The sequence below is a fragment of the Nyctereutes procyonoides genome, unplaced genomic scaffold (genome assembly GCF_905146905.1).
Source record: "Nyctereutes procyonoides isolate TBG_1078 unplaced genomic scaffold, NYPRO_anot_genome, whole genome shotgun sequence".
NCBI classification, from domain to species: Eukaryota; Metazoa; Chordata; class Mammalia; order Carnivora; family Canidae; genus Nyctereutes; species Nyctereutes procyonoides.
The window spans coordinates 73887711-73893959 of NW_026575125.1; the positions used below are offsets into that span (position 1 = coordinate 73887711).

Genomic DNA, 6249 nt, shown 5'->3' on the forward strand with positions numbered 1-6249 from the left:
ACTGAATGCTTGTTAGCAGACAATATCAACTTTCACCCAGTCACCAGTTTTCATATTGCTTCATCCCACACACCAGAAAAGGAGGTGGGGGCTCTTAGTATTGCTATATCCTTTAAAATTATAGGGAAATTTGACACTAGAAATGGGGTTCTAAGTCCTCTCTTGATCTGTAGCTCAGTAAATTTCTGACTTCCAGAAGCCTAAATTCATACTCTGGATAATTCCATTCCACAGTGTTTTCCTTGCCCTCAAGGAAATTATTTTCCATTACAGAAAATAATGTCAGCACCTGATGCCCTAATGCTTGCTCAACCACCATCACACTCAAGAATGATCAGTGAGTGAAAGGAAAACTGAGGATCCACTGGCTTCTCAGATACTTAGAGAAGATAAGGGCACAGAACTTAGATTCAATTGCAACACAGAAGGAACAGATGTTTTCTTGCAGCTCGGAAGTTTATTAATCAGAGTGGTTGGACTAGTTGGTGTTACTTGCTTGAACCCTGCATCTCTGTGTCCTAGCTGTAATGAGGAAGAGGACTAGCTGCTCTGCTGGCCACAGGTGATGTCATCCTAGGAACTTGCTGAGCCTTCTCTCCTGGTTTCAATGTTGCCATAGCTGAGGCCTGGCATTATCTGATAGACTCCACTTCTGTTTCATGTGCCTGAGCTGGAGGGATGATATTTTTAAGGATTTCGGCATAATAGGGGCTAAATACCTGCTGATTGTGATGCATCAAATTGAAAAACTTCCAGCTTAGTTCTGCCAACTCTCCTTCAATGAGACTGAGGCCTCCAGGGAAGTCTTGCAGAGATTCCTGCATGCCATGAACCAAACAACATTTGAGAAACAAACGGATTCGCTGATCTGTGAGCAAGGAAAAGCAATGAAAAGGGGAAGATCAAAGAGGTTTCAGAGGAAATTCACAATACCCTTGTACTCTCTGCTCACCGAAATTAACTAAGGTATTCACTGACCTACCCATTTATCTTGATAAACCATATAAATGAGATTTGCCTGCTTCATTTTGGAGGAGGGAATGCTATCAAGCTTCCAAAGACAATGGATGATCAAAATATTTTGAGCTAGCAAATTTCTGGCTGTTCATAAGATTGTGTGGTTTTAAGTGAGCTCCTGGTATGCAGTGATCTAACGAGAGGATCTCAGATATCATACCTGAAATTAAAAGGGCTATACATTGCAACCAGTGCCCACATACCCAAATCAGACTGTTAAGATGCAAAATTCCAACATGGAATATGTCCCACAACCTAAGTCAGTATCAATTCCTTGGAGGGTAGTAGAAGCACATATGGTAACTTTTAAAGCAAAGGGCTTTCCATCATAGATTTTGGACTATAATTATAAAGTAACCAGGGATGATGTGGTAGGGTTGATGGGACAGCATTTTACACCTGCAAGTTACATGTCTTAGCTGCAGGTCCACCTTAAAACCATGCATTCACTCTTCAAACTGAGAGATCTATTTCAACCCTGCATACTATAGATGAGAAAACTATAGCCAAAAGACTTTCCCAATGATCATGCTTTTCCATTTTTAAATGGTTCAGTAACTAGATTCCAAAGTTAAGTCTACCTCTTCATCCTCCACATTCTTGACACCACTCCCTATCACTACTAAGGGGCTCTTACCAATGATGTTACAAACACAGTTCTCCTTCTTGGCGATATTCTGGAGTTGGCCTATAAGAGATGCTGTGTTAAAAGGTTGTGTGCAGACTCACTTGCCCCAGAAACCAGTGCTAAAACACCACATGGAAAGGACATAGGACATAGGTGAAGGAGACCAACTAACTAATCTGGGAACTCCTGCTAGAGGGGCAGGAGACAGCACAGCCCCCCTCCAGAGACTGGGACAATGGTGGCAATCACTTTGGCAATCTCATTCTGTCCTATTGATCTCAGCACTGAGGGCACCATTTCGGAATCATTTTTTTAGACTGTTAATGCCAGGGGTCATGCTCCACTTGGAGCCCTGCATAACATTGCACCTCAACTGGACCTCATAACTAATAGGAAAATGAATCCACTCACCAGCAAGCCCATAGCAGTGGCCAGGCCTTGTGGACAACTGGCTGGGGTCATACCCACCCAACAGCACAGAAGCAGAGGTCATGATCAGGCCTTGAAGCCAATCAGGCTGGGGGTGCTGAGCTTGTCCACCAGAGTGCCTACAGCAGTCATGATCCCACCACAGCAGAAGGGTGCATACAGCCCCCAAAGGGGACAGCTCTGGAGCATCTGGATCTGGTGGTCAAGGGGAATTGCACTCCTGGGCTCCAAAGAATATCTTATACATAAGGTCATTTATTCAAGGACGTGAACATGTAGTAGAACTACCTAATATGTAGAAAAAACACAGATGGTTAGCAAAATAAGGAGAAAGAAAAATACCTATCAAATGAAAGAACAAGAAAAAAGATTCAGAAAAAAAAACTAAGTAAAATAGAGATAAGCAATCTCTCCACTGATCAAAAAATGCTTACCAAAATTGGGAGCAAAAATGGATAAGCACAGTAAGAACTTCAACAAGAGAAAATATAAGAAAGTTCCTGTAAGAGTTGAAAAATACAATAATAGAAATGAATAATACACAAGGGGAAGTGAACAGCAGATTAAATAACACAGAAGAATGGATCAATAATCTGAAAGACACGGTAGTAGAAATCAACCAAACTGAACAGCAAAAAGAAAAAAAAAGAATTTTTAAAAATAAGGATAGTTTAAGGGACATGTGAAACAAAAACAAGCCTACCAACATTCACATTATGGGGTCCCAAAAAAAAAGAAGGAGAAAGGGGCAGATAACTTATTTGAAAAAAATAATAATAGCTAAAAAAATTTCATAACCTGGTAAATGAAGTAGACAGCTAGGCTCAGAAACTAGAGTCCCTGGGACACCTGGGTGGCTCAGTGGTTGAGGTAGGACCATTTTGAGGTGATCAGGTCATGAGGATGGAGAACTAATGAATGGGAGTAGTGCTTTTTACGAAAGAGATCCCACAGAGTTCCCTAGCTTCCTCCACTATGTGAGGATACAATGAGAATTTTGAAATCTGAAAGAGGGCCTTCACCCAACTGTGTTGGTATTCTGATCTCAGATGTCCCACTTCCAGAACTATGAGAAATAAATTTATGTTGTTTATAAAAAAAAGAGAGAGAGAGAGATGCTGTGTTTTCACTGCTCAAGGCAGTAAGGTCCATGTCTTTGAGGCCTTGATGGATTTCCCGGGACACCTGTTCACTCACACTCAGCATAGTCTCTTGAGGCCTAGATAATGGACAGAAAGCAGAATGGCCCTGGCATATGGTCAAGGCCTGGAGAGCCTCTAACAGAAGACAGGTGCACTCAAAGGAGAATTCCAGGCTCTCACCACTAGTAGACAGCAGGACTCCATGTACAGATGAAAAGTCTTCATTGTTACCCTCAAGGTGACAACTAATTCATAATACAGTAGTATACTAGACTTCAAAGAAAATAAGGTAATTGACAAGGGTTCAGTTCTATCGTTGGACCCAGTCAGTGTTCTTTAGTTCCATAAACTTTATTTAAATCTTGTTTTAAGATTTTCTTAGGGATTTTCCACAGTTGTTTTTCCTCTTTTACCAGTTAAACTATAAATATGTTAAGAGACCTAAGCCTCTAATTCCTCTTTTTATTTTGGTTGTGGTGCCCTCCATGCAGTGATGACCAATCAGTATTACCAAAACTGATAAACTTCTGGATATACATACACAAATCCGGTGTCACCCATTCGAATATATAATAACTCATTTTTATAAAACATGATAATGAATCATTTGCAGCAAACTAGCCTCCACACTCTCTTCTTTGGAAATAAGTTTAGTTTTTCTCTATCCCAAGTCTCAATATGACTTATCAAAAGACACCAAGAATCTTGCAGTTGGTACCCAAGGTCCTTTTTGTGGTTTGTGATGACAAATAAGCAATAATTACATTATCTGCCTATGTCCCAAAAACCACATATTATTTCCAACTCTAAAAAAGATCTGTCTATGAAACTTCTTACCTGGAGTTAAATTATTCTGTCAGAGCCTTGGTTATGCATTTCAGTTAATCCACAAATTCAGGTGAGTTGAATAAGACATTACCAGAGAAACATCTGGCTACTAGCAAGACTGAGGCCAGGACAGTTAACTGGTGCAAGTGGGACTCCATCTTCTGTAGCCGGATTCTGTCCATCAACAAAGTTTGTTTCAACAGGGAAGACTGGGTCAGGAGAGGAGAGTTCTAATAGAGATGTTAAATACCAAACAAAAGGCAATGCTCTAACAGAACACACTTTCCTACCTCAGGGAACTTGTCATTGTCAGGATCCCAGAGAAGAAGGTTCAGGTAAGCCTGTATAGCACCATTGTGGGATTGGGGATCTCTGAGTTGTTAGATACCCAATTTGGAGGTGAACAGGCCAAGCTAGAGTAGCTAGGAGAGGCAGGAGAGCTTGGAGATGGTGTAGTGAGGTCTGTTGCTACTTTGGTTAGCCATTTTGTGGTGTAATCAAGGAGATATACAACATAAAAGGGAATATATGAGACTTAAAGTTTTAAGATATCCTCTTGGCCAATAAATATTATTTTGTAGGACTTTTTGTCTTAGAGAAGTATTTTTCCCTCTTACCCAGAAAAGAAACTTTCTATTCAAAAATTAGAAAATATTTTATCAAACCCAAGGTCAGATCTCCATCTCCTGCACATAAATTTTAAACATACTGGGCTGCTTGTCAAGGAGTTCCTGGAATTTAGCTTGTTCATACTGGACAGAATGTTCCTGCAGGTAGGGTTGAAGGCTCTGGATGTCCATTTTCATCAGGCCCGGAACATGGAAGATACCCCTGTCATAAGGAGAAATAAAATATTTACACTTTGAAAGGAAATCAAGTGTGGAGGGGTGGAACTCAAGCAAGGAGTCCTAAAATCACAGTATTTTAGAATTAAAATGGGCCTTAAAAAACAATAATCTAACCTCAATTTACAGATAAAAACACTGGATTGAGGAACAAAGGCCACAGAATGAGTTGTTGTCAGAGGTAAGGAAAAATATATCTTCTGTCCTTTTAGTTATCAATCTAGAACTCTTTCCAACATAACTACTATCTTCTCAGTAAAAGTACCCAGAAGAAGGAAAATGACCAAAGTCCTAACAACTGTGAGTAACTGGAATGATGGTGACTGAATTTCTAACTGGAATGATGGTGACTGAATTTCTAACTCACAGTATATCACTTTGCCTTTCTGGGTCTTCATTCTCCTAAATGTGGAACAGGAATAATCTTCATTTATGTCCCTTCATGGTGTTTAAATTAGGATAATTTTATTTTATTTTTTTATTTTTTTATTTTTATTTATTTATGATAGTCTCACACACACACACACACAGAGAGAGAGAGAGAGAGAGAGAGAGAGAGGCAGAGACATAGGCAGAGGGAGAAGCAGGCTCCATGCACCGGGAGCCCGACGTGGGATTCGATCCCGGGTCTCCAGGATCGCGCCCTGGGCCAAAGGCAGGTGCCAAACGGCTGCGCCACCCAGGGATCCCTTAGGATAATTTTAGAAGAAAGAATTATTGTACTCCGTCTTAACATCATTTCTAAAATGTGTACAAATGATCTAAAGATCACCAAAAAGGCCTTGAGAGACTATCCTTGGAAAATAAAAGCCAAGAGTCTAGAGAGGAAAATAAAAGGTTTTAGTCAATTCTTCAGTATAGAAGAGCTGGACAAAGCAGGAGCTATAAAACAGTATCAGGGGTAGAGTTTTCCGGCATCGCTTTCTAGGGCACATTTCAGGGACAGTAAATTTGGTCTCTTACTTCAGCAACTGCACAGGATCTGTCATGCTTTCTAGTTTCTGCACTGCTTCATCGCGGACTTGTGCACATAACATGATCATCAAATTAAGAATGTGCGTAGAGAGATGAGGGACATCCAGGGCCCCATATTCTGTTTCCTGCTTGAGGAGATCCATGTCCAGAGATTCTTCAAACTCATTTCTTAGGCGGTTCTGGTGTGGTAACAGCAGTGATAGCAAATTCTGACCAGAAAAGAAAATCAATGGAGCCAAACTGTTTAGAAACCCAAACATTCTCCAATGAACAACCCTCTTAAAACAAAAAAATCCTAGCCTATGTCTTTTGGAAGTCCTGAAAATAGGTCTCTAAATTTCTTATAGAAGAATATTATTTCTTTCTGTTTAGGGACCAATTATAG

At 40.3% G+C, this 6249-nt stretch overlaps 1 pseudogene; it reads right to left on the bottom strand.

Annotated features, from left to right (window-relative positions):
- Window positions 1-777: 777 nt before the first annotated feature.
- On the bottom strand, window positions 778-6007 carry LOC129518537 (T-complex protein 11 X-linked protein 2-like; annotated as a pseudogene).
- Between the last annotated feature and the right edge of the window lie 242 nt (window positions 6008-6249).